At 44.9% G+C, this 10299-nt stretch overlaps 1 long non-coding RNA gene across 1 annotated transcript; it reads right to left on the reverse strand.

The window, feature by feature from the left end:
• Positions 1 to 4365: 4365 nt before the first annotated feature.
• On the reverse strand, positions 4366 to 8664 carry LOC310742631. The gene is made up of 2 exons (XR_014538629.1): positions 8621 to 8664; positions 4366 to 4558 (listed from the first exon to the last, which is right to left on the reverse strand). It is a non-coding gene; the product is annotated as an uncharacterized lncRNA (long non-coding RNA).
• Positions 8665 to 10299: the final 1635 nt, after the last annotated feature.

A 10299-nucleotide genomic window follows, 5' to 3' on the forward strand; every position in this document is an offset into this window, starting at 1 on the left:
GTCTCCAGCCATGGCTACACTCTGCCTATAGTACGGTGCAGATACTATGCTTCTACTATGATAAATTGTGCAAAAAAATGCATGTATTAGTGAAAATAACAAACAAAAAGCATTGGATCAGGGGACGTGGCTCTGCATGCAAAAATGTGCATGATAAGAGAAATTCACACTTAGATGTGTCTACATGCAGAGGGCCGGGAGGCCAGCTGATAAGCCCCAGCTGTGCTGTCTCCTTCCATTGGCCCATGCTCCAATGTAACTCAGCAACCCGGACTTCAAAAGCCAGGGCACGCAATTAGCAGAGTGTACTGCGCACACAGAAGTAGGCGTGAGGCTTGTGAAGTCATTCTAACAGCTAAAGATTTATTAAGCATAAATCAGAACAAAGAAACATGTTGTCTCTCTCTCTCTCATGTCCTCTTGGAGAGAACAGCAAAAGCTATACACAAACGGAAGTTCCCAGCACACTGTGCTGGAATGTAAACGGACATGTGACACACAACAATCTCATGTTGTTGTTTAGTCATTTAGTCGTGTCCAACTCTTCGTGGACCAGAGCACACCAGGCACTCCTGTCTTCCACTGCCTCCCGCAGTTTGGTCAAACTTATGTTGGTAGCTTCAAAAACACTGTCCAGCCATCTCGTCCTCTGTCGTCCCCTTCTCCTTTTGCCCTCAATCTTTCCCAACATCAGGGTCTTTCCCAGGGAGTCTTCTCTTCTCATGAGGTGGCCAAAGTATTGGAGCCTCAGCTTCAGGATCTGTCCTTCCAGTGAGCACTCAGGGCTGATTTCCTTCAGAATGGATCGGTTTGATCTTCTTGCAGTCCATGGGACTCTCAAGAGTCTCCTCCAGCTCCATAATTCAAAAGCATCAATTCTTTGGCGATCAGCCTTCTTTATGGTCCAGCTCTCACTTCCATACATACCTGGAGCAGGAACCGGCAAGCCACTCCAGTATCCCTGCCAAGAAAACCCCATGGACAAAGACAACAATCTCATGTCTGCTCCTTAAGGTGGAATGGAAATGTCAACAAGATGCTGGTGCATTTTTTTATGAGGACTTCTGTTTCTACATACAAACTGACGTGGAAATGTGGAGAACTGAACTGGAGCTTGGAAAGGTGAAAAACCAAGAGGAACTACAATTGACAGCTTGGTACATCCCTACAAAGGATACGTGGTTATACGCAGCGGCAGAGGAAGCCGCTCAGGTGCTAGGGGCAGCCCACACCCACCGCACCCCCCTTCCTCCACCCCTGGTTATATGCAACTTGTAGCTCAGGGCCTCAATTGCTGCAACCTGACTTTCTTCTTGTCCAATTAATAAATTACAGTCATACTGTCCTGGAACTCAGTTCCCCTGGCCTTTGCAACCATAAGAAGTGACATGTGGCTGTGAGCAGTGCGTGCTATTTCTCCATCCATATATGCATGCATTCAGCTTCTTCAACTGCACCATGCTCCCTAAAGGCATTTAATTCCTTTTCCAGCATTGTCTGAGATCGTTTTCTGCTGCATTTTATTTTTTCACGATGGATGTTTTGATTGTCTGATGAACAATTTGTTTGCTTGAAATGTTAGGTTTATTGCAGCCTATTTTTACTCTTGGATGTCACCTTGAGCAAATACTGGAACTGCGGCTAAAAACATGTTATGAATGAATGAATGAATGAATGAATGACATGGAGCACTGATTCTCACAGAGACGCTCAGCACTTGATTGCTCGATGCCTGATGACTGGCAGTTGAATGTCGAGACTGAGATCATCAAGCTTTGTGCTCATTCATGAGTCCTTTAAAAAAACACCACTGCATGTGATGCCCTGGATATTTAAATAGATCACTGCAGATGTAACAGCATACAGTGGTACTTCCGGAGGTCTGTCTGTAAGCCAAAACTGGTTATAACCCAAGGTGCGCGTTCGCCAATGGGGCCTCCAAAAATTTTTTTGTTCATAATTAAAAAAAAAAGAGTTGTAATCCAAAAAAAGGTTCCAAACCGGGACATGCACTTCCGGGTTTGACGTGTTTGTAGTCCAAAATATATGCAAACCAAGACGTATGCAAACAAGGTACCACTGTATATTTTAAGTGGCCAAACATTTTTACCTTGACAGTTGAATTCCCTTGGAGGAAACTTGCTAGAGGCTACATCCAAGTGGCTCACAGGACACACCAGAGCACCCAACTCTCTTTTAAATTTACAACAACTCCACAAAGTCAGGTTTCTTAAGAGAGAAAGAGAAGCATTGTGGTCTGGTCTCTCTCCCTCAGAGAGAGAGAGAGAGAGAGAGAGAGAGAGAGCGCAAAACTAAGATGCACAAAATAATGCCTTTTGAAAGTACAGATGTTCTAGAATTACTCAAAGTGCTCTTCTCTCCCTGGTTAGGTGGGGTTTCCTATTTGAAGATTTTTGAAAGTCCACATTATTCTACCACTTTGAGGTTTGACTAAAATCAAGCGGTATATTAATTTTGTTAAATTAATAAATTATCAGTTGCGAAGGAGTCTGATGACATGCATGAATAGCTGAGAAAAAGAAAGCAAATGCAGAGCTTAGAACCTGAAATACAATGGTCTGCGTGATGTGAGCTACAGAGCAGCCACTGAACCTCCAACAAATATCAGCCAGAGTCCCCTTAAGGAGTTGGCAAAGCAGAGCATGATGGAGAGAGCTCTTCCTAATTTTCTGGGCCCCAGCTTCTTGTAACCAGGGGTATGCTGCTATTGAGCCTGGAAGCTCAGTGTTTTGTTACCGTGGCTAATCACTAAAATAGATCACAAAGGCTGGAAGTGTTGGACTTTGAGATCAGACCCCAAAATTAATAGCCTCTATTTTTGGTTCTAAAGAAAATCCCTTATTTCTGGGGGCAAACAACCAGGGATGGAAGCTATTACCTTCCTTTCCCACTTTGCTTTGAGTTACTGGCATGATAAGACTGACTTACATAATCCTTTTTCACCTCTTCCAGGTTCTCAAGATGCCTGAACATATTTATGCCCTACTCAGACTTTGGGCACCTCTCTCTCTCTCTCTCTCTCTCTCTCTCTCTCTCTCTCCCTCTGTATATATGATGAGTTTTCAGAACATGATTTTTATTAAAATGTAGCAACTTTTATAGAAAACCTTATGAGTTGCATTCCATAAATAATAAATCACTTATAATCTTGTTTTTGATGCAATGGTATTGCATCGTCTGTTTGCAATAGATTGTGCTACAAAACTTTATAGAAAGTCTTGCTTCAGGGCTGCCAAGGAAAAGGAACCTCTGGTCCAGATTCTTACCACCACCCCAAAGAGAAGGGGAAAATGAACTATGAATTAACTCTGCTGGAAATATATTTTTAAATCTTCCTTATTTTCTCCCACTCTCTTTATTATCTCAGAACACCCACACCTACTATGCAAGAACCATTGATTAGTTCAACTCGATGTGGGAAAACTAACTTTCTTGTTAGCCCCTTCTCATCCCAGTTGCCTGTCTCCATCCTTCTTTCCCTCAGACCTACTTTACCACTGGTACCATGGCTTTCCATTTCTCTCTTGGTTTAATACACACCCTCACTGCAGCTGCCACATTTTGGGGCTCCCTTCTTCTTAGCCTCTCAGCTTCCTGGCTCGCCTTTCCAGTCTTCAGCCTGATTCCAAAAACCATTGACCCCATAGGTCTGTGTGGAGTCTGATGCCAGCCAAACTGACAACTTCCCCTTCCCTCACAGAAACTGAATGGCAAACACCTAGCTGAACACCAGCTAAAGAGCAGTTTTGATACTACCCTCATTTCCCCCCCAGCTTCTGACTACCTTATCTTTTACCTTTCACCTTAATGATTGTCTCACTGTAGTCTGCCAGAGAGGGCCTCCATCAAATAACAACTTATCAGGAGATTCATTCTGTATGATCCAGGAATCAGGCCTTTCATGTGGTGGCACATACCTTAGGAATTCCCTCCCCTTAAATATCAGGCATATGGTGCCACTACTTCTGTCTTTTCAGCACGTACTGAAAATCTCCCTCTTTCAACAATACTTTTAAAATGGAGCTCATTATCCCAGTCTGCATCTGTACTCAAAATGTTTTTAGATGCTGAATTGTTTTTATATAATTTATATATGGAATGGTTTTAACCCTTTTTCTTGTTTTGTGGCTTCCCCGTTTTCTTTGCTTATTAATTACACATTTTATTCTTGCAACCCACCCTAGTAAAGGGAAAAGAAGTATAAATAAATAGTACAGATGAATAAATAAATCAGATGCTTCATTTGTAGCCCTTTTCAGGATTTTCAGATATGGTTTTGTGTTGTTGTTTTTTAAAGAGACAAAAATGGCTATGACAAATAAATCATGAATAAAGGTCTTGAGAATGAGCTCAGTGGATTTATTTCTCATTTAACGACAGCACAACTTCGTAACAGCTCAAGGTGTAAAAGACCTTCTAGGATCAGATCATCTATTGGTTATCAATGAGCCGGAAAGATGATTAGATGTGCTCTGTCATGGGCCCCTCAGACATGTTAGGATCTGGCATGGTTTGGCAGCCCCAGATAGAAGAGGAGCTGGAGGAAGAAAAAGTAAGGAGGGTTCAGGGCAGATAAATGAAAGTCATTATTTACACAGTGTATAGTTAAACCATGGAACTCATTCTCACAGCAGGCAGTGATGGCCAACTTAGATGGCTTTAAAAAAAAATAATCATGCAGATGAGGAGAATTGATGGTTACTAGCCATGATAGCTATTCTCCAACACAGCTGAAGGCAGTAGTGCTTCTGAATACCAGTTACTGGAAACCACTGGAAAGGAGAATGATCTTGTGCCTGAATCCTGCTTGTGAGTTTCCCACAGGCACCTGGTTGGCCACTGTGAAAACAGGATGCTGGCCTATATGGGCCATTGGCCTGATCCAGCAGACTCTTCTTACGTTCTTAGGTTGTAGGGTGATGTTCTTGAAGGCTGGCACCCAGCGATGGAGGTCCTCCCATTGTGATTTGAGACATTGAAGAGGGGAAGAAAGCCACTCCCGACATAAGGAGGGGGGGGTTGCAGGCTCACGCCCCATCTACAACCTCACGGGGCTAGCTCAGCCCCGCAGGACTTGGGAATCCCAGGGATTATCTCTTAGGACGCCAGCCAATCGGCTGGCGACAGGGGCGGGGTTAGGTCAGGTCATTTAAGGTCGGGGCAGCCCGTGCTCGGCCCTTTCTTTTCCTTCAGCCAGCTGCCCACCCACCTACCCCCTAGGTTTGCATTTGGACTTTGCTATGGGCTTCGGCTGGTCGCTGCAAGGGTCCTGGTAGGAGTTTTTCCATTTGGCTAATTGGCTGTATTTTGAAGCCACTTGGTTTTTTCGCCTACCTCGTAGCAAAACGTCACAACACCTTGGTTTGGCGGTTAGGCATTGGCAGGTGTATTATCATGCAAATGAGTCGGGGGGAGGAACGCCATCACCTCCCCCAAAGTTGAAGGGTAGTCCGATAAAGGACTCCGGGGGGCGTCGCCTTGTCCGAAACCTACGGAGGCTAGGGCCTAAAGCGCGCTCCCGAGCGGTAACCCCTCGGGGAGCGCCTAGGGATGTGCATCTCGGGGGCTCCCCCTGTTGGTGCTTAACCCTTCCTGGTTTTATACCAGTTAGTCTGATAGGGCCAATGCACAAATCCAATACCGCTCTTACCTGTAATCAATAAAGTTGTGGCCATTTTCGCCCATTAACCTAAATTCTTGTGTCCGGTGTCTTTATTTATTCGAACTGTGGGAGGGGGCGGGAATTGCCACGCAACAGATTTGCCTTTTCCAACCCCTCACTGCCCCTCCCATGGGCCTCATTGGTGACTTCAAGTAGCCAGTGAGAAGGGCAAAGCAGGAGCAGGAGATGGAGTCAGGGGGCAGGACACTGTCTTGTTACTGAGAACTAGGTGCTGCCCAGATGGAGTGCATGTTTGAACGTGTGGTGGTCCCACCTCATCTTTAAAAGAAGAAGAAGAGAAGAGTTTGGATTTGATATCCCGCTTTATCACTACCCAAAGGAGTCTCAAAGCGGCTAACATTCTCCTTTCCCTTCCTCCCCCACAACAAACACTCTGTGAGGTGAGTGGGGCTGAGAGACTTCAGAGAAGTGTGACCAGCCCAAGGTCACCCAGCAGCTGCATGTGGAGGAGCGGAGACGCGAACCAGGTTCCCCAGATTATGAGTCTATCGCTCTTAACCACTACACCACACTGCTGTTGGGACATCTTCCTTGCTTCCGTTCAATTCTGTTTCTCTTGCCTTGCTCATGTACCTTGGAATCTTGATGTCTCTTCATAAGAACATTAGAAGGTCATGCTGAATCCAGCCAATGGCCCATCTAGTCCAACATCCTGTTCTCACAGTAGCTAACCAAATTTCCATGGGAAACCTTCAAGTAGGATCTGAGCAGAAGAGCACTGTCTCTGCAAGAGTATCCAGTGCTTGCTGCTAGGCCTTGACTGTTATAAATTATCTCCTTTAGTCACAAGTAAGAACCGCTTTGTTGTGCGAAAGAGTGGCAGGTGAAGATGACTTTGCATAACTGGCGAAGCTGACAGGAAAAATCCGAAACCAGCATGATCAAATATTCCAAAAGAACTGGAGTAAATCTATACGATACCTGGAAGATTATTCAAATCAAATAACATCACTAGCAGGGTTGTCGGAAGACTTGTAATGAGAATTTTTCTATCTTTCTATTTTTATTTAATTTTTGAGTTATTTTGCAATGAGCATAATTAGAATTGGAAAGCGTACAAAATGCGATGATATAAAGGTTAATTTTGAAAGCCATGAGGCGGGAGGGAAGGAAGTCGATAGGCTCTAAAGAGCCAAAGTGGTAAAATTGATAATGATGATGTGAATGTATAATATTAAATGGAAAATAAATACAAATGATATATAACAAAGAAAGAAAAAGAACCGCTTTATTGTGCTTTGAGATGGGAGCATAACAGGCAGCTGCTTTTCACTGTTAGCATGGAGATTGTTCAGACAATGTCACAGGGAGATTCTGGACGTGGTTGTATCTGGGTGGACCTGGGATTTTCCTGAGTTTCTTCTGTACTTGTAACAGAGAGGCAATCAAGTGCCTGTCTTGCACCTTGAATGCCCTCTACGCCTTCTGTTACAGAGATGCAAATTTGTGAGGCAGGTGAGAATTTTCTTCAGAGAGAAAGATCAGAAGGTGCATCCCTCCTGGGACTGCACACAAAAACACTTGTCACACGAAGAGAGCGAAAAGATCAGGGGGAAAGCAAAAAAACCAAAGACCTGAAGAAAAAAGAAGGAAGCTCTTCCATGGCTACTGATAATGGTGGGCCCATCTCCCAAAGAAAAACAGGAGCAGAGGAAACTGCCTTATACTATCAATGACTACTAGCGGCAACTGCTGTGTTCTACCTTCTCTGTTGAAGACAGTATGTCTTTGAATACAAATTGCTGGAAACTGCAGGTGAGGAGATTGCTTTAGTGCTCAGTTCCAACTTGTGGGCTGCCCATAGGCATTTAATTAATCATTATGAGAACAAGAAGCTGGAGTAGGCAGAGCTTTGGCCTAACCCAACAGTGCTATTCTTATTTTGACTCAGATCCTTTATCCATCTAGGTTAATATTGCCTACACTGAGTGCCAGAGGCTCTCCAGGATTTCAGACTGGGGCCTCTGCCTGGAGGTGCCAGTGATGGGATCTTCCTCCTCCTGGATAAACTTGGTGATATGGTCCATCTCCCCTCTCCTTCCCCAAGTTCTCTCCCCACAAATATGATGGAGAATTTTCCTGAGTCCATTTGCACACTGCTCTAGAGACCATGACGCTAGTCATATTGGAACCAATGCCTACAACTTGATATCCAATAGAAATAAGCACAAGAGATCTGAAGTAGCTCGGTGGAACACCTCATTCAAATGTGATGCTGGGCTGCCAGATGGTGAGATGGAACTTTTTTCCCCAAAGGAAGAGGTGGGAAGACACATCGGCAGGTTTGCGGAAAGGTAGCAAGAAAGAAAGCTGCGAAATATGTGTTACAGGTGTGAGGAACCACCACACACCAATGATGGGATCTTCAGTGCTTGTTCCTGAAGTATTTGCTTCTGAAGAAGGAGAGGGAAACCCACACACACCCCAGGAAGCCACAGTTTATCAATTAATAGTGATAATTCTATTTGCTACTGTGAGGAGAAACATAAATTAATACTAGCACTTTCACTATGAGTAAAAAAAAATGCATCATTTGTAATGCCAGGCGAGGGGAAATGAATCATGGATGGAATCTTAAAGGACCTGGCTGATCTAGCTCAGGTGCAGGAAACTTTTGGCCCTCCAGAAGTTGTTGGACTCCAATGCCCATCAGCCCCAGGCATTATGGCCAGTGACCTGGGATGATGGGAGTTGTAGTCCAATAGGGTCTGGAAGTCCAAAGCTTCCCCATCCCTGGCAGGATAAGCCCTGAATCTAGCAGTAATTCAGACACTGCAGGGACACCAGAGTTTCAGAGCTGGCTGCTGAAGATAGGGAGAGTGTTGTGCCTATGGAGGTTGTACAGGGGGGGGCAGAGGGATAGCAAAGAGTACTGGGGCCTATAGGGCCACAGCCTGGACCCTCACCAGCACCTACCCCCTAGTCTGAAGAACTAGATGCCTCCCACCAGACATCACCAGTCTGGCAGTGCAAAGAGAGCACTAGAAGGGAGGTTGTGGAATGAAGGAAGATTGCACATTGTAAGGTCAGAGGGATGGCCCATTAAGACTCTGAAGGGGGGTGGAGCCCAGTGCTTTTTTCTGGGGGAACGCAGGGGTATGCATACCCCTAAACATTTTGTGAATCTGGATGTGAAGGCTATTCTGGCTGCGACATCTGTCACCCCCATTGATCGCCACGGTTGATTTGGCTGATCTGGCTGGCTAGACGGGTGTCCTTTTCCTCCCTCACCAATCCATGTGCGTCCCTCCCGAAGCTGCGCACTCGGTGGAAGAGGATGATCATCCCGGACAGAAGGAGTGTACTGTTCTTCAGTCAAGGGTATATGATAGCTGCACTCCCCTGCTAGAACCTCCAAACAAGCTCCATTTGTAGGAGAACGTAGGGTAGTCAAGCTTCCAAGACTCCAGACACATCCAAGTAAGGCGCTGTATGTGGCAGTTTGCCATTAAATAATAATAATAATTTAAAAAAATTGTGAATCTAAGTTTGGCCTCATTGAGGGGCTGTATTTCAATATGAGTAGGAAAATAAGAGTACCTCTAAACATTTTTTAGAAGAAGAAGAAAAAAGCACTGGTGAAGCCTGTAGGAGATAGGCTGGAGGCTTAAAAAGACTCAGTCTATTCCCAACCTGTGTTGCAGCAAGTTGCTCACTTGTTGCTATCCACGGTTCACCAGCATACAACCTGCCTCCATCCTTCCCACTTTCTCTGTGGGATCTAGCATCAGCAGATTCACCGGAAATATAAATTAATTGGGGAAGTGAAAAATACAGAATGCTAACACATCATCATCATTCCAGATGCCCATGGCCCTTTACAAAGCAGCATAAAAACAGTAGCAGGCCTTGACCTGGAGAGCTTTCTATCTAATTTATGGGGAGGGGGACACGTGGAGACTGTGATAAGATGATAGATAGGAAGATGATAGAGGCAAGAGTAATGTTGTTGTTTAGTCGTTTAGTTGTGTCCGACTCTTCGTGACCCCATGGAACAGAGCACGCCAGGCACTCCTGTCTTCCACTGCCTCCCGCAGTTTGGTCAAACTCATGCTGGTAGCTTCGAGAACACTATCCAACCATCTTGTCCTCTGTCATCCCCTTCTCCTTGTGCCCTCCATCTTTCCCAACATCAGGGTCTTTTCCAGGGAGTCTTCTCTTCTCATGAGGTGGCCAAAGTATTGGAGACTCAGCTTCAGGATCTGTCCTTCCAGTGAGCACTCAGGGCTGATTTCCTTAAGAATGGAAGAGTAATAGGGCCTATTTCTTAGCAAAGTTGCACCAGGGCTGGGGAACTTGTGGCCCTCCAGATGTTGATGAACTACATTTTCCATCATTCCTGACCATTGCTCCTTCTGTGACTGATGGAAGTCCAACAACATATGGAGGGCCACAGGTTCCCTATGCCTCATTTACACATATTTAAGCTTAGTTCCAATGTGGGATGAGTTAAGCCAAAGGCTATGAGGTTAAACCAAAGACTTTATGGAAGAAGACTGAGCTAAAATATCCCCTCTTTGTTCATCACCCCATTTAAGAGTTCCATTCCAGATCTTAATAGATCAGTACAACAGAACTTAACTTATTAACAAGAT

The sequence above is a fragment of the Podarcis filfolensis genome (genome assembly GCF_964270895.1).
Source record: "Podarcis filfolensis genome assembly, chromosome: 9".
NCBI lineage: Eukaryota > Metazoa > Chordata > Lepidosauria > Squamata > Lacertidae > Podarcis > Podarcis filfolensis.